Here is a 19,450-nt window from a genome sequence, read left to right on the forward strand (position 1 = left end):
AAAAAAAAAAAAAAAAAATTACATTGTCAAAAAACGGGATTAAAAGGCTACAGTGAAACATCCACTTTAAATATTCTTTGTTCACATGTACATGAATAAAACAATATTATGGATTAAGTACTATGATAGTACTAATGCATTCCTCCAAAATATGTAATTCAAATTGTCTAGTGATCCAACAGGTAAACCCGCACATACATAAAATGTTTTCCCATCACTTAGAATTTCCCCTCCTGTAGTTTGTATAGAAAAAAATTTTTTTGATCAACTAATATTTCTCAGTTCAATCAACATAGTAGAGCCCGAAGAATTTTAACTTAAAAATCAATGGAAGTTTCAAGTGCTGCATTATAAAAAGATGTTACTTGGTGAGAAGCAGACAGAAGATTTATATAAGAAAATGCAAGAACAAGAGCAGTGTTAGATATCAACTCTCCTTATCATTGGTCTGCCCTCCACCTTTTCTGTCTGTATCCTAGGACGTTGATTGTTGTTTTTTTAATTCTGAAATTCTTTTATTGGTACATTTTAGGTATACAATACATTTACATTTATCATTGGGATCTTGTACCTTTACATAATGTATCTTGGTTCTTATTTTTTCCCCACTCCCCTTCAACCCCTCAACCCCTCCCTATTTACAAAGACTTTGTTTCCATTTTTCCTCTTTTTTCTATTTTTTCCTTTATCTTCTATCCTTTCCCCTACCCCTCCCAGTTCCCCTACTCCCTTGGATATTTTCTTCCTATTTCACAATACCAATTATACATTTTGATTCTTATTTATGCTTTTAGTCTTTCACACCAGAGAAACTATTCTGTATTTACACATGTGTGCCCTATTTATTTCACTTAAGAGCATGGCCTCAATATACATCCACTTAGCTATAAATGTCTGTAATTTTTCATTCTTTATAGCTGAGTAATACTCCATTTTATTTTTTAAAAAACACATCATCTTTATCCAATTTCCAGTTGATTGGCAATTGGGCTTTTTCCATTTCCAAGTTTTAGCTATTGCAAACTGTGCCACTATAAACATGGGTAAGCATATATCACTGTGATATGATTCTTTTCTCTTTTTTTTTTGTTTGGAAAGATACCCAGCAGGGGAATAGCTGGGTCAAATGGGACTTCTGATCCTAGTTGTTTGAGGTATCGCCATACTGATTTTTATAGTGGTTGCACTTCCACCAACAATGAAGGGTTCCTTTCTCCCCACAGACCCACCAGCATTTGTTATTGGTTAATTTCATGAGAGCAGCCATTTTTTCTGAGGTGAGGTGAAATCTCAGAAGTTTTCATCTGCATCTCTCAAAGGATCAGTGATGTTGAACATTTTTTCATGTATTTATTTGCTGCTTATACTTCTTTGACTGAGAAATGTCTGTTCATTTCAGATGCCCATTTTTGAATTAGGTATTTATATTTGGGGGAGGTCTGATTTTGTTTTTAGTTCTTTATATATTCTATATAGTAGACCTTTGTGTGAGGAACAGCTGGAAACATTTTTTCCCAACTTGTAGGTTGTCTCTTAGTTCTGTTGGTGGTTTCTTTTGCAGTACAAAAGCTTTTTAATAAGATGAGATCCCAGTTGTTGATTCTTTCTGCTGGTTCCCATGCTTGAAGATTTGTTCATAAAGCCTTTTCCTATGCCAATATCTTTGAAAGTTCTACCTAACTTGTCTTTCAACAATTTTAGTATTTCTGTTTTAATATTTAGATCTTTAATCTGCTTGGGTTTTAGTTAAGTGCATGGTGAATGACAGAGATCTAGTTTTAATCTTTGACAAGTTGAAAGCTATTTTTTCCAACACCATTTATTAAAGAGGCTGTCTTTTCTCCAGTGAAGATGGCTGGATCCTTTGTCAAAGATGAGGTAGCTCAGTACATCTGGAGTTGCTTCTGCATCTTCTAATCTATTCCACTGATCCTCAGGTCTGTTTCTTTGTCAGTACTGGGCTATTTTTATCACAGTGGCTTTGTAGTATAGTTTCAAGTTGGTAACTGTGATAACCCCTGCCATGTCTCTGTTGCCTAGAATTGCTAGGTCTCTCCTGGTTCCAAGTGAATTTTTGGATTGTTTTATCAAGTTCTGTGAAATATACTATTGGGATTTCAATCGGGATTACATTGAATCTGTATAGAAATTTGGGAAGTATGGCCATTTTCACTACATTGGTTCTTCCTACCCAGGAACAAGGGATATCTTTCCATTTTCTTATATCTTCTTTGATCTCTTTTTTCAGAGAGCTGTAGTTCTCAGTGTAGAGGTCTTTTCTTTCCTTTGTTAGATTGATTCCTAGATATTTCTTTTTTTTGGGGGGGGGATGCTGTTGTGAAAGGGATTGTTTCCCTAATTTTTCTCTTGGTGAGTCTGTTATTTGTGTACAAGAAGGCTATTGATTTTTGAGTGTTGACCTTGTATCCAGCTGCTCTACAGAATCTGTCAATTAAGTCTAGCAGTCTTTTGGCACAGTTTTTTGGATCTTCTATCTAGAGTATCATATCATCAACAAATAACAACAGTTTAACTTATTCCTTTCCTAACTTTATTCCTTTTATTTCTTTCTCTTTTCTGATTGCTATGACTGTTTCCAGAAATATATTGAACAGAAGTGGTGATAGTGGACATCCTTGTCTTGTTCCTGATTTTAGTGTGAAAGTTTTCAGTTTTTGACCAACTAGTATGACGCCGGCTATTGATTTTTCATAGATTGTCTTTATCAAGTTGGGATAAAGACCATCTACTCCAATTTTCTGTAGGGTTGTGTGTGTGTGTGTGTGTGTGTGTGTGTGTGTGTGTGTGATGAATGGCTGTTGGATTTTGTAGGTCATTGATTCTTGCTGACTTATTCACTGAAGCCCATCCTTGAAAACTGGCCACCCATTAAATATAGCCTATGAAGACAATGACAAGAGCAGTTAAGGCATCTTGGCCTGCTCCTTGCCAGCTTCAGTCTGTTTATGCCTTTCTACCATCAAAGCTTTAGCCAGGCAAATCCCATGGCTCTAGTTGGTACTGGACTACCAAATGCTATTTGCTTCGCTTGTTGGCTTTGTTGTTTCGCTTTTGTTTTGGTTTTGTCCATTGGGGGGCAACAATTTCCTCTCATTTCTGTGTATGGATGCATCAATATTGCTAATCGTGCTCACACATCTGAAAGTAATTATTCCATTAGGGTCCCTTAATTTGAGAGCCATCTGGGATGAAGCCTACCTCCTGATGGCACCATGATTGAAACAGCAGAGAAAAGCAAACATAATAGTTATGTTGGTCTTTTGAATACCTTAAGGTAAGGTTATCACCAAAATCTATTACATAGATTAAAACACCTCAGAATTCTGCTTAAAATTAACATCAAGGAAAATGTCATGCAAGGCACTTTTTCTCTGCTGTACTCCTCTCTCCACTTTTAGCTTCATTTCCTTGCCCTAAACTTGCAGAAGACAATGAGAAACTTAACATTACATTTTAAACTACTCACCTCAATCTACATAGTAGGAGACAGAGATTCTGGGTAGAGAATAGTGTGTGAATGCAATAACCTTCATACCAAACATCTTTAGCATGCAGAAGAGAGAGGGAGCTCTTACATTTTTATAACACTATAGTTTCCAAAACACTTTTGTATCCTTCATGTCATTTGACTTAAATATTGTATAATTAGGAAATCAAACTAATACTCTGAACAGAAAAGGCAAACCTAAGAAGATAAAGAGAACATTGAATAATTCTGTGTTGTTAAAAAATAAATAACATTTGGAGAACAGGTATACAGGGCAATCTCATCTAAAACAATTGCTCCAATTATTTTTATGAAGAGCCTATAAAACAATTTTCTTTTAATCAAACTCTATTTTTCCACTGACTTACATTACAAGACCAAAGATATATTCCTCCACAGAAAATATTTTAGCCCTAAGTCTAAATAAAAATCACACTTAACAAACCCCTCTAAAGTCAATTATCTAAAGAAAGGCTATAGTTTACTGATAAAAAAAATAAACACATTCAGAATAATTCACAAAGTACAAATAAAGTCTCCACAATAATATATTCCCTTAAGGATAGATCTATATATAAACAAAATCACCTGGAGAGATTTCACTATTAGATGGACAGACCACACACACACACACACACACACACACACACACACATTCTTATTTAAATTCAGTTGTGATTATTGTGAGGATTTGAAGGACCCAAGCAAATTCCCATTCAAAAGTCTTTGCCCACAGTGTTGTCTAGCATTTCATTCCCAGTGACTTATCACCTTGGATTAAAAACATCCTTCTTTCAAACAAAAAAAAAATCTTTCAAAAGTCTACTTTGTTACACTTTAGAAACTGTGTTCTCCAAATTGTAATCTGTGGGTCATCTATATAAGAATCACCAGCGATATTTATAAGAAAAATGCAAATTATTACCCTCACTTTGGACCTTCTGAATCAGCATCTTAGGAATTGGTCTGGGAATCTGAAATTTAACAAGCTCCCAGGAGCATGTTAACATTTGAAAACCACTACTTGGTGTAAATAAGGTTATCAAACTTTCCGTCGGTGCTGTCCCACAGAGGATCAGGGTGTTATCCTGTCCTCTGTATATTCTGTGCTTGAGTATACACACATTCTTTATTCCTGGAGATGATAGAGCCCTCTGAGATTGTAACCACAATATCTTCCACCTGTAAGGGCTTTTCACTTTGTAAAGCATATTTCACTCCCTCTATTTTCATATTTATAGCAGTGTTGAAAAGATTGTTTTAAATCAATTCCCTATATGAAAAGAAATTGATTTCCTGATAAATTAAATTTTCTTAAAGGTACACAGAACTGAGATTCAAAATACCAGATTCACTAATGCTAATTTTTATGGTTTGAATTTGACTTGAATTACACAAAAGGTTAAATAGCCCTTAAACAGAAAAAAATGGATGAGTGCAACTCAGACTGAAAGCCTGAATCATCAAAAGATGAGAGCACAGAATGAGATTTTAAATTTCTTATGTTGGACATTTGCAATTCTAAATAAATTACACTGACTCCAGAGTTTAGTCAGGTGAGATGTAGCTCACTGGTGCCATGCCTGCCTGGCAAGCACAAAGTCCTGAGTTTTATCCCCAGTGCCAAAAAAGAAAAATCAAAAATCAGATTGTAATATGACAAAAACACTTAACTCTAGTCAAAGGCCAGCAGAATATTGTTTGTTCTCAGTCATTTGATTTTATAGCAAAATCAAGGATATTTTCTCAGTCTAATGTGGGATTTTATATATACTCTATTGACAGAGCACAGTGAAACAGGATACATTTTTGCTCAGAATATTATAATCCTCTAAATACTAATTTTTATTAATCAACATTCTAAACATGCACAAAGACAGAGAAAATAGTATTACAATCCCACATGTACCTATCACCCAGTTTCAATTATTCTTAAGATTATACCAATTCTTGGAAAAGGAAAAAAAAGCAGTTTTTTAAAACTTAAATCATATAACAATATGAAAATTCAGAATTCCCACCACAAATCTCTAAATCCTTTCTAAATAAAGAAGCAAGCATGCATATTAACAAATACATTTACACATACACATATTTTTAAGGGAAATGAATCCGTTCCCTCATGAGGATGCATACGAAATGCCTGCTTACAGCTCAAAAATGTGTGCGTTTTCACAGTCTGTTTGATGGCAAACACTAATGGTCAGAAAAAATAAAATTTAGTCCTTACAGGCTGTCCTGTCTTCAAGCAAAATGTGTGCCATTTACTTGGGAGCTATAGAACAGATGTGGGTTTAAAAGGAAGAGACCAGTTATAAAGCACTAGGGGAAGCTGTGCAGATGTCCCTGTTTTTAATGTGTTACTATATGGGTCCAATTTATCTCACTGCAAGTGATCTAGGACTTCATGAAACAGCTCCAGATTACAGATCACCAATGCCCTGCTTTTAAAGACCTTACGTTACACAAAGAAGCATTCTTAAACCCGGACATTCAGGCACATAGGGTGGAGTCATAGGCACATTTGAAGCCTAATAAATAAGATCAAGGAAGTAAAATGAGGCAGGGGAATGGGGCACTCCACACTAGCATACAGGATAGAAGGGTATTTCAGGACAGGGATTAGGCCTTTATGGGAAGGCCATTGCTAAGCTCTCCTTCTGCATTTGATGTTCATTGCACCAGAAACCTGAAATAACTTCATTAGGATGAGGATAAAAAACTATCCCAAGAAAGTATTTTTTACTCCCAGAGCCCTAGCTTCCTACAGACCCAGTAACTATCACATATCAAAGGCTTGCTATGTGCCCAGACCCTCAATTAGAGCCTTTATATACAAAAATCCTCTCGCTTCACTTATAGAATCCTTTCCTTTAATATTGTGAATGGCTTTCAGACCTGAGGAAGCTGAGAGTTAGGTAGCACTGTCATTTCGAAACTGTAGTATATCCGACCCTGTATCTGCACTGGTTTTTTTCTATTCCAAAGACTTTTCAGGAGCTCTCATAATCAGGAGTGTCGCTGATAAGATCTTTCTTTCAGAACAAACTGGCAGTATGTATCCCATCACTTCATTCAGTAATTGCCTTTCTAGAAATTTTTCCTGTGGGAAAAATAATAGAACAGGATTTCTAAGTAGTATATACAAGCATATCCATCGCAGTGTTGTTTGAAATATATAAAAAAACGATAACCACCAGTGTCCATTAAGATCGAATAAATGTTGACAAGCTCATATACTGAAATAGTATATATTTCCTTAAAGATAAAGGAAAGAAATATTGATATATATAACCTGTATTTATTTCCAGGTGAAGTTCTTTGAGTCTTGGAATTTTCTATCTGTAAAATGGGTGAAAAAATACTGGAGTTTTAGGTTTGCTGTGACGATGAAATTACATAAAAATATGCATAATACTTGGCACATAATAGGCAGTTAATGACTATTTGATGCCAGCATTATTTATTGCACTATGCTTTAAGTGAAGAGTATTTCTGCTGGCTTTCAGGAGCACAAGGGCACAAAATTAAGGATTGCTTCTAAGCTTCTGCTCCCTCACTGATTGTTCCCTTAACAGCAATTTGTCCAAACCTTTCAAATGGTCAGAAGGACCTCTACTGTGCTCTGTCTTTTTTCCCCATTCAGTTTTTTGATACCCTATCTTCTGGGGCATCTGCCAGTTCAGTTTGGTTCTTGGATGAGGAAGAATAACACAGATGTAAAGTGTCTCTTGCATCTAAATTTGAAGTCTTTGGTGGCCTCTAGAATCCTTGATGTCAAGTGATCAAAAGCGTTATCTAATTTATATAAAAAAACAGAAATGGTAACAAGAAAAAATGAAGACGTTAGGGACTCTGGAACAAACTGTCCTGGGAGGAAGAAGGGAAAGAAATTGACAACCATCACTGTATACGGTGTGAATAAATTGCTCCTTGATTCTGTAATTTATTTGAGTCTAACAATTTACCCTATAAAACTATCTGCAAAAATGGATAGTTGTACAAGGAAGAGTGTGAAGCATTGTTGTTTACAGAAGTGAAAAATCAGCAATAATCCGATCAGTGAGGAAATGGATAAATAATGATTCGTCTCTCCAGTGATACACACTACAGCTGTTAAAATGATGTATATCTATATATCCACAGTAAAAATGTGCACGAGGTATGAATAAGTTAAAAAGAAATTGCAAAAACACACAATAGGCACAATTTTGTAAAAAATGTAATAAAAATAATGTTTATATATGCATAGAAAAATCTGGAAAAATATATTCAAAGTTATTCCATGCTAGAGTGATATGTAAGGAATTCACTTTTTACTATATGTAGTACTCTATCATTTAAACATAATAAATGAGCACACATTATTTTGGTAATTACAAAAATACACATTTTTTTAAGCTACTCATGGAAACAGAATAGGGTCAGAGTGTGACTTTGCTGAAATATTAAACTATCCTTTTTGATGATTCCAGTCTCTAAGGCCATTGACCTTTAACCAGAGAACTGGCCATGCCCTCCAATTCTGTTAGGTAACCTGGTGGGTCTGACTGATGGTAAATGGGATAGGAGAGTACCTAGAATGGTCTTTCTTTTCTTTCTTCAAAATGAACAAAAGCCTAATATACAACCAGGCTGTGAAATATGTAATTGGAAAAAGTATTGCCCCTTGGTTAAAGAAGTGACCTCCAATGGGCAATAATTCCTGTAGATTGAACATTTTGTTACAATTGTCCACAGAAACTTAAAGAGGTTATTTCCTTGATCTGCAGGGCATTCATTTCCTACTATAAGCATCCCACAGTGTAATGTATATACCCTGCATATAGAAGATTAATAGCACTTCTGTAGTGCTTTTTCCCCTGAACTTCTTGATACAAGTGGTATATGTGGAAATGATTCAATCTGAATCACTTGTGAGTCCCATCATTCAAGCATTCCTAAGTCTTCTCTCTTATTTCTGCCACTATTCCATTCTTCTCTTTTTTAAAGTCACCCCTATGCACATACAACTGAAAAATGCAAATAAAAATTATTTCTCACATATCAAATCAGTGAAGACTGAGAAAATGGATAAAATCCAGATTTAATAAGTGCACACTTATGTACTATTTGAGCATGTTTATTAGTACAATTTCCCTAGAAAATAATTCAGCAATATGTAACAGAATAGAAAGTGTGAATCCTGGTGATCCAGCCATCTTTCATAGGAGCAAAAAGATATATGCCTAGTGAAAAATCTAGAAACAACTCACACTATCATCAATATAGGACAGGTTAAAACTATGCAATATTCAGACAATGGAACATTAGCTCTGTGGCATAAATGGTTGGAATAATAACTCCTTACAATTCACATCTATCTGAGATCTCAGAATATGATCATTTATAAAAATACTACATGTTCAGATATAATTAAGTCTCAAATGAAAACATCCTAGCTTTAGAGTGGGCTACAAATGCAATGACTGACATCTTTATTTTAAAAAGAAGAGGATACAGAAGGCATACAAGCATGCATAGAGAAGAAAGCCATGTAGGCAGAGGTTGGAGTAATTCGGCTGTAAGCCAAGAATCGCTGGCATCTGGAGAAGGTAGGAGAAAAGCATGGAATAGATTCTCCCTCAGAACCTCCAGAAAGAACCAACCTCTTAATGCCTTGATTTCATGTTTTTGGCCTCCCAATTGTCACATAAATTTCTGGTTGTTTGTAGATCTTCAGTTGGTAGTAATTTGTTACAACAGCTCTAGGAAACTAATACAGATATGTTGTCTAGAATTAAAATAATGCAGTGATGAGGTAGGATGGAGTCCAAGGTGACATCAATAAAACAAAATTAGATAACAGATATATGAGAGGAGAATACAAAATTCTGACCGCTTTGTATATGTTTGAAATTTTCTACAATAATAAATTTAAAAGACATACTATGTAGATTTAGATTTATTAACATGGAAACATATCTATAACCATAATGCTCAGTCATTTCTAGGTAGTGTGATTTAAGTTGATTTCTTCTTTATATTTATCATGTTAGCATTTTTACAGTAAGCATTATGGGTTTTATTTTAAAAGATAAACTTATTTTCAATAATAATAAATCACTCCTGACAAAAATTTCCTTCTTTACCATCACTATGCCTGTAAAGTCTGATATTTCTTATTTAAAGAAGATGGAGGGTGACAAACATAAATATTTGCTACAATATGCATGTGCCCTCAAAAGGTATATGTATCAGAAACTTAATCCCCCCAATGCAAAAGTGTTAGGAGGTGGGCTGGAGGAGGCATTTAGGTCCTGAGGTCTCATGAATACATTAATGCTAATTATAAAAGGCTTGAGCCTACAAATTGGATCTTTTCTTCCATGTGTTGCCCTCCACCACATCATGACAAAGTAAGAAGGCTGCAACCAGATGTCAGCTCCATGATATTGAACTTTTCATCCTCCAGAACTACTAGAAATGAACTTCTTTTCCTTATAAATTACCCAGTCTCAGGTATTTTGTTATAGCAGTACATGAAGGACTAAGACATCTCATTAAAATCACTAAGGATTTTGGATCAGAATTCTAAATTAATCTTAGAATTTGCCAAAAGTGAAGGTATGTCGTTGTTAGTTATTATTTTGGACATTTCCTTCTCACCCAGGATGGGACTTTCAGATGTTTGATCCCTACTCAGACATCATCAAGTACTGATGTAATGCGTGGGATATTTGCCCAGCCTTGGGCTGTAACAGGGATGCCTCAAGGCCCATGTGGTCTCCCCATATATCAAGAGAGTCATCCTTTATGAGTGTGACATGTATAAAATGTTAGAGGAAAGAATGAGGATTCTCATCTTTTTAATCTCCCCTCACTCCAGCCATGATTTTGGAATTCAAGGAAAACATCCAAAGACAGTTTAAAATCTAATGGGTATGGTAATAAAGCAAGACATAAAAGGAGGCTCATCACTGACCCCTTCTGGCAGTTTTCAGCCCTACTAGTAGTTGACCATCGTTATGGATCATTAGAAAAAAACTATGCTAAAATCTATAAGAACTCAGCTAGAGTTTTATATTTCTTAGTGAAATTTGTTCTTCAAATTGTCTCTTATTTTACAGCTACAACTAGAGAGACCTATAACAAAGTATGAGACTTATAGATAACCTCTGGCAATGAAAGAATCTAAGGCCAGCAGGTTCAATCACTATTTCAATTTCTAAGTGTGACTTTCTCCCCAACCTGCCCATTCATTCTAGAGTGCTCATGCTTAGATTATGCATGCTCTAATTTCTTAAAAGTTTTGTTTATTCTTGCCTAGAAGCTGCCAAACTCCAAGCAGTCATACAAATGGAACCAATGACAAATGTGCTAGACTTCTTTTACCGGGATCCACCAGACTGACCTTGTAAACAGCTCATAACCCTTAAACTATATGACTCCTATGTTGGATTCTGTAGTCCCCTGGACCTTCTCATTATTCTTTTTGTGGGCTATATTCATAGCAGTCCTGCTGACCTTATAATTTGGCCCATGCATTCTTAACTGTTTCTTTGGCTTTGTCTCCTTCAGACTTAAAAGCTATGCAGCTACCAAGATAACAATTCTAGGCGCCAATGGAAGGCCTTTAGATAGACCCTCTAACTGTTAGAGTAACTCTAACTGCTGATCACAACTATGACTCTCTTCAGCTGGAAGTAGCCAGAGCTATCTTCACCCTTTGCCCCCTCACAGCAGTTAGGGGTACTTCTTGAAAGGGAGGAATATTGCAGATAGGCAAGTTAATTAGATATCTTGTAGGCGGTTAGACAGAGCCACCCTCAAGGAGCCAACACAGCAAGGAGCCAACATGGAGGACAATAAAGACACATTCACTGTGCCCAGAATTGTAAAAGGAGAGAAACTACTGTATCCTTGTGCTTGCCCTGGGGATGAACAGCAGAGATTGATATTCTAAATAGGTACCAATTACCTGGGGGGGGGGCCAAGGTCTTAGCCCAGGCTTTCCATGAAATATCCCTGATCCCCACCCTTACTGAAAATCCTTGTGTGACTTGCTCCTCTATTTGACCCCCACTAAATCAATATTACCTGGATGACTGTACTTGCACTCTTATTGCTTGGTCATGGTTTTGCCCCACCTCATGCCCACCTTGTAAATTTCCATTGGGTCTTATACTTTTGTCCCACTTTGTACCCGCCTCCCCACATGGCTTTGCTGTATAAAATAGCTTGGAGAAGTGGGGTAAGTGGGCAATCCACTTTCCAGTCCCCCTTCTGTCTCTCTTAGACAGAAGCTTCTTTCCCTCAATAAATTTTTCCTACTCTTAAAAAATAAATAAATAAAATAAAATGAAATCTAATTGGCAAAAGAAAATGCTAGCAAAGACAGCAAATATATGGCACTCCTGTTCCTCACTCCCAGGTCTGTAATAGGCACAACTAATTGACTATGGTATTCTTTCCAGTTGGAGATCGGAGGGCAGTCCAATGCGGATCTGCCTCCTGAATATCTGGCTCACAAGATAAAAGTTATTAACAATTCCTAGATACTATTCTCACCAAAAAGCAAGGGAGTAATTTACTAGAAAAATAGCAGAGTAGAAATGAGGAGAATCTTTGAAAGAGAATAATAATGTCATCTGGGAGTTTTATATTAAAAACACCCATAAGCATCTGGGCATGGTGGGGCATGCCTGTAATCCCAGCACTCAGGAGGCTGAGGCAGGAGGACTGCTTTGAGTTCAAGAGCAGCCTGGGCTACATAGTGAGTTCCAGTTCAGTCTCAACTACATAGTGAGACCCTGTCTCAAAAAAAAAACAAAAAGAAAAAAAAACCATAAACATATATTTCATTACAGGCCCTTATGAGGACCTACTATGTGCTATCACTAATGATATAAAGAAAACTAAAACATAGTCTCTGCCCTTGAGAAGTCTGTAGGAAAAGACAGTAAATTGCTCTGGAAATTAGGAAGACCGACTTCAGAGATAAATCACAAAAGATTCTTCTTTAATTTTTATTAGTACACGTTTGCAGTACATGTTTATGTTCCGTGTAAGAAGTTGGTACATGTATATAACACATCTTTATTTTTTTATTTCTCTTTCCCTTCCCTCCCACCTCCCTTTCTCCATCTCTTTATCCCTTCCCTTTTGAGAGAGTTCTACATCCCTACTTTCTAAAGACTCCTCTCCTTGCCTGTATCTGCTGCACCAATCCAAACATAGATTCAGATTCCGCATAGCTACAGTCCAGAGAAACTCCCCGCAAATGTACATGTCTACAGGCTTTATTCTTCACTACATCCAGGAAACTCAAACACTTCAGGAAACCAAGTGAGTTGGTTTTCTAGCGATTGTAGGAACTATCCTAGCTATCACTTAAGCAAGTGTGATGCATGTTTAGTTTACAATCTCTAACCATAATAGTGAGTCTCAATGTAGACATTATTATCCTCATCTTACAAGAAAAATTAAGTCCCAAGAGGTGAAGTAACATGACCAAAAAGTAGCCTTTAAGAGGTGGAAATGGGATTTTACCATTGTCCCTTAGAGGCTATGTGCTTTCCATGACCCCACACAACCTCAAAAAAGGAAAAATGTGTGCATTTCATGAGCAGCTATACATACACATCCATAGGTGTCTACATGGGCATCTCCCCAGCAAAGACCAAAGCCATAATTTATGAGGAAGATACCAGCATTTGTACAAATTCTGGAACTCAGTAGTAAGGGACACCATTAACACACTAGCTGCAAACATATAAATTGGAGAATACAACTTCTAATAGGGAATACTCTCAAAGGCCTCCACATCAGTGGACTCAAATCAGGAACTAGTTTCTCATTGTACACCTCCAATATTTGAATAGCAACCAAAAACTCAATCCTATTTTTTTAGACTCTGAGAAAAGAGGCTGAGTAATGTATTACATCATTTTAATTGAGCAGCAACAGAAATATTTCCAACACCCTTGTCCTGGGGTTGCCACTCTTTCTTCTGAGTCATTGTGGGGCCAGAAGAGAGGAAGGAAATAGAGCTTACCAGACCTGGCAGACTTTAAAGGAAGGTGAGATGGGGTGCAAATGATTCATTTTATCTGTCCATAGGCTGTAATAGAGAGGAAAAAAAATCTCTAGAAGCTAAATCAGTTTGATTCAAAGGTATATACAATTTTTAAAATCTTTGTATCTAACAAGACCTTTGTTCTCAGGATTAATGCCTCAGATAAGATAATCACCCCAAATTAAACTCACAACTCCCGTACTACTTTTCTGTATTACTAACACGTTCCAGTGTTCACATCCAAGCCAAAGATTAAACATCCTTGTATTTTTGTTGTGATTTTACTGCCAAATGCAAATATCTAACTGTAAGTAAGTCATTACTCTCCCGCTGTTGTGGTCTGATTAATTCTCACAATATTAGCCAGCAATTCATTTTATCCCTTGGCGTCACAGGTCCAGTGGAAGGAGATAAGTGGCTGATAAAAGATCTCTGAGAACAGTTATAAATGATTCACTTTAAAGGAATAATAAAGCAGCCATTGGATAAGTGCAGTGGAGTAAACCTTCCATACATTGCACAAAACTAATTCGGTTTTAAAAACTTTAGCAAATTATAGTCAATAATCTTCACTGTCATCCTGCTGCTCACAAAACTTTGTAGAGGAAACTTAATGCTGAAATGCAAATATTTAATTAGATTTTAATGGTGAGGTTTATTTTTTCCTAAATCTGGTCATCTGTCTAAATTACATTCTCCATTTTTCACAGTTAACCAGGAATTGTCATTCCCATGGGCTTTGGGATGCTTTCTCTTTCCTAATTCCTTTTAGCATTTGCATACAAGTGTTGTTCTTGTGGAAAAGCTTTGGTTTGTTTTCTTTTATTTTGCAAAAAAAGAAACATTTGGCCAAAAAATGTATATGTTCTAAACAATGCTTTTAAAGCTAATTGTCCTTATGTCCTAATAGCAGAGACAATTTGGTAGCAAAACAATTATCTTATTTCTACCTCAATGCACATGGGCAACTTCTGTATTTTTATTTATTTAACACCCAATTAAAGTAGTTCTGCATATACTTGAAAATTGAAAATTCTAAAGATATATTTCTTTCAAATATATCTTGTAGCTTAGATTTAAATTAATTTGCCAAAATTAGTGAAATTTGGCTATTTGTGTCCCTTTCTCAAAAACCAATACTAAAATCTGTAGTTCCTTCTGTTAAGCATAAAACTCTTCAGAACTGTTGGGGGTGGAGGGTGAAATGAACTTTGTGTTCCTGGGCTTCTCTTCTTTATTCCTACCATCGGGTCACAGATCTTGCTTGAGATCTACTCTTCTATCTTGGGTTTCACTACTGTGGGTCTGCACCCCCATGGGTTCCTTTCCTCCTTTGCCAGCTGCTTTCTGTTAGATCTGCCAACAGGGGCCCGCTAAGAAAGACTGGAAGGCAAGAGGAGAAAGAAGGAACTTGATCTTGTTGGCTTCCTGTCCCTTTGAGTATCCATCACCCTAGGCACACTTCTTCACTCAAGCATCAGCAACCTGCTCTGGTGGGGGCAGTTGTTCCAGTTTTCAGTTTCCCCAACACTGTTGGAAAAAGTCTCAAATTCACACATTCAATGAGCTCAACAACAGCAAGCAGCACGCCTTCTCCAGAGACCAGGGTCCCAGCCTGAGATCATGGAAGCTTTGATGTTTAATAATTTCAGCCTCTTTCTTTTCTTCCCCTGGTCATTGCTTTCTGCAGCTTCTACCTCTTTGATATCATAGCACTCTTTTTTTTTTTTTTTGCACTTTCAGCTCCTTAATATAGTGTGTGTGTGTGTGTGTGTGTGTGTGTGTGCGCGCGCGCGCGTGCGCGCACCCGCACACATCTGCATGTATGCCAGAAGTGGAAGCCAAGGCCTCGTGCATGCTAGGCACATGCTCTACCACTGAACTACATCCAAAGCCCCCTTTTAACACCTTTAATGTAATTTTTAACATTCAGGCCTGAAAAATTAACTGGTGTGGTTTCTGTTTTCTGGTCACATCATGACTGCTACACCTTTGTTCCCTTGCAAAGCAAACAGATCTGGGTTGGAATCACAGCCTACCACTTACCAACTGTGTGACCTTGGCCAATTAGTGACAATTTCTGAGTTTCATCTCCCTATGCAAATGAAAAAGTTATCAGGATTAGTAAAGTGACCTATGTCAAGTAACTTACATATAATAACAGTTCCATTCGCCTTTGCCTTCTACAAGTTCAAGTTCTCCCCTTTACTTCAGGTAAGAATTACACTCTTCCCTTACTAAGAATAAATACATTCTTTCTCCTTCTTGACAACTTATATTGTGCCATGTACTTCTACAATTATCCTACTTAACTCTTCTGTGATGCCTTAATTCCGGGTACAATCATCGCAATAACTCCTTCAACCCTGTCAGTACATTTTCATGCTAACTGTATTCTTTTCCATTGCTTTCAGACAGCCTATCATCTCTTCTAATTATTTTGCTACATGACATTTTGCTTTAAAACACTCTTGTATCTCTGATTCTCTTCCTATATGGTCTCTGGAGTTGTAACATTTTTCCCCATCACATCTCCCTCATACTTCACTTTCACCCTAATCTTTACCCTCATTCTCTAGCTTCCTAGAAATTTCACAAATTGATAAAATGATTCTACATCAAGTCAGACATGTCTTTTATAAGCATCAAATTCCTCCTTTGCCCATTCACTTTTACTTTGTGAAGCTTTCAGGGTTTGGTTCATAATAAGCCCTTGATAAATATTCATTGAATGAAAAACAATGAATGAAATCTCCATTTATACCAATCATAGGTCTTTTTGTCCCATTTTTTCCAAATTCCTTGGCTTTTGCCTTTTGAAAGCTATTTTCTCATTCTGAGGAAGAAAGAATAAACTTGTGTCACATTCCTTTTTCTGTTCTTTTCTCTCCATTAATATTATAATACAAAAACAAAATTTCAAAGGCACAAAGAGATATAAGGTATTCAAAGATGTAAGGCAGTGTCCTCATGTCTAACCTTTCATTCAAAAAGCACTCTAGTTTCAATTTATTGTGTGATCTATTGTTTGATAAGGCACTTAGGCACAGGTTCTGCTCTATCAAGTTTCTGGCATCCAATTATAGCTTTTGGAGCTGTGTTCATATGTGTGTGTGAATATATATAAAATATTTGGTGAATAGGTTTCACATTTAAAAACCAACTTCTTTATTCATATCTATCTTATTACTACAAAGGTTGGGAGGCAGACCTACATTCTTATAAATGGGCACACTTACATACAAATGGTTATTTTCCATTTGATTACTTTGTTAATGGCTTAGTGTGGCTGATCCAATTTCCTGAGGTTAGATCATACCAAACTTAAGTTTCATAGTTTACATATTGATGTTGTATATCAATATTCTTAATGAAATATTATGGCATTTTGGATTTGTAGCATTTCACCATCAGTCCCTGTTCAACAAAATGGAATTCTTATATCATGGATTTATCTTTTTTTTTTCCACAGAACTCTTTTTTTAAAACAGACATTTGATGAATTAGGTGTTGACCTTCATGATTTCAAGACATGAGTGAGAAAAATCATCTGGATAACATCTGTTCTTTATCACCATTATATAAGATAAAATTGAGGCCTAGCAAGCTGATGCAGGCCACCGCCCACCAACTCCAAGCTGATGCTACATTTTGCTTGTCCTTGGAGGCAGCAGTAGAGCTATGGACCGCCAACTGACCCAATGCTATATGAAGACAGCGCCTAAGGAGAGAAGGTAAGCCTAACGGGCCAGCAGGCCAGGGAGAAAGTTGGGACCTGGACAGCACATTCAGGGACCCCAGTGTTACCCTCCCTAAATTACTGGGTGAGCGATGTGGGAGACCACTACAGAGAGGGTGCACACCCCTGACAAGTTAAAACTCAGGCTGGGAAGGACATAGGGATTACCCTCTGTAGTGAAAACCCAGGCCCACCAAGTAGCAACATTCGCTGGAAGAGTCCGCTTGAATTCCTACCCTACAGCCTACACCTAGCAAACACCAGAGGGCTGACGATTTTTTCATCTACCAATGTGAGCAAGGACACACCTTGGCTTGGACGATTACCACAGTCTGAGAGGAAGGATGCAGGGAGAGCACCTCACAGACCCAGTCTCTAAAGCTAGGCAGAAAAAATCATGATTGGCTGGATTCCAAGACTGCAGATCCTGGAAAGGATTTTTTTTTTTTCTTTTTCTTCATAGGGGAATTTTTAACTCAATCATTTTAATTTTTTATTTATTATTTTTCTCTTTTGTTTTGGGTTTGGGACCTTTTTCTAGTCTTTCTTTTCTCTTTTTCTTTTCCCTTTTTAATGTTTTCTTCTTATCATGCTTCTATTTGTTGTACTTTGCTCTCTGTTCTCTTTTTCATTCTCTTTCTTGTTCATTCTTTCTTTTCCAATATGATTAATTTCCTTTAACTCCTCAGTACCCTTATCTCACTTTTCTCTCCTCTTTCTCAGCTTCCATTGATTTGTTTTTCAAATTTTACTTTTCTCATTCTCTGCTTTCACACCCGCTCTATGTTTACTAGCACAATTATTAAACTTTATGAATCTTTAGATAGCAAGTTAACTCTATGCTAATACTGGATACTATTCTGTTGTTAGCGAGTAAAGTTTCATTTAGGAGATATTCACTTTAGGTCAATATCTGGTTAGTCTTCAGCTTTATTCTACAATTTTAGGTCTTTTTTCTACAGTTAAGAATGATACATTATTGGTTCTTAGAGTATATAAATATCCAGTTTGTCTTTGATTGTGCTATTGTTGCTGATTTTACTACCATAGACAAGGTGATGTAGTTTTTGCTATCAACTACTTTTTTTGGAGTGCCAGTCTCTAGATTCCTTTAGTGTCATTTAAAAGAAATTGTGTCCCATCCCAGGACAACTAGGTATTTCGCCACATATGCTGAAACCTCCCTGCAGAATTTCAGCAAGTCCACATGACATTAATAAAAAGCAAGTGGGAAAAATATTATAATACAAACCATGAATGATCAGCATAAAAAAGAATTAGAGTGCATACAAAGGAACCAAACAAAAATTCATGGCATTAAAAGAATCTATCCAAAGTACAGGCAGCAGAAGTAAAATATGTGAGAAGAGAGTGTTAGAACTAGAAGACAGAGTTGTTGCCAGTAACCAATTAATAAGAAATATCTTTAAAATAACAAGAGAGCATGAAAAATAGATCCATTAGCAAGTAGATGACACAAAGACTAATGTAAGATTAATTGGAATTAGTGAAAAATCAAAAGATAGCACAAATGGCATTTAAAAACCTATTTACTGAAGTAATAATATACAACTTTCCAAATAAGAGAAAAAAATCCGATATACAGGTAAGGCATACAGAATCCAAATAACCATGATCAGAAGATCCTCTCTACAACACATCATAATCAAAATCTCAGGAGACCAACAAAAGAACATGAATCGTAAAAGCTCTCAGAGAAAAACAACAAATTACTTACAAAGGAAAACCCATTAGGATTGCAGCATACTTTTCAACACAAACCTTGAAGGCCAGAACAGCTTGGAATGAAGTGTTTTAAGAAAAAAAAAAAAAATCTTCCATCCCACGCTAATATATTCTGCAAAACTATCTTTCACAATTGATGGAGAAATAAGACATTTTTATAATAAAGAGCACCTACAGAAATTCATGACCCAGTAACACTACAAAACATTCTATAGGATAGTCTAGAAAAAGACAGTGAAGTCAACAATGATAAAAGGTCTAGTGGAGTGAATACACTAGGCAGGGTAAACAGGAAAGGAAATCAGCAACAGGAAAATAATACAGTGACAGGAATAAGTCAATATCTTTTCTTAATGACTCTCAATATGAATAATCTACATTCTCCAAAGTCAAGACACCA

This window comes from Fukomys damarensis, unplaced genomic scaffold, assembly GCF_012274545.1.
Source record: "Fukomys damarensis isolate Sample0158 unplaced genomic scaffold, DMR_v1.0_HiC HiC_scaffold_36, whole genome shotgun sequence".
Classification (NCBI taxonomy): Eukaryota; Metazoa; Chordata; class Mammalia; order Rodentia; family Bathyergidae; genus Fukomys; species Fukomys damarensis.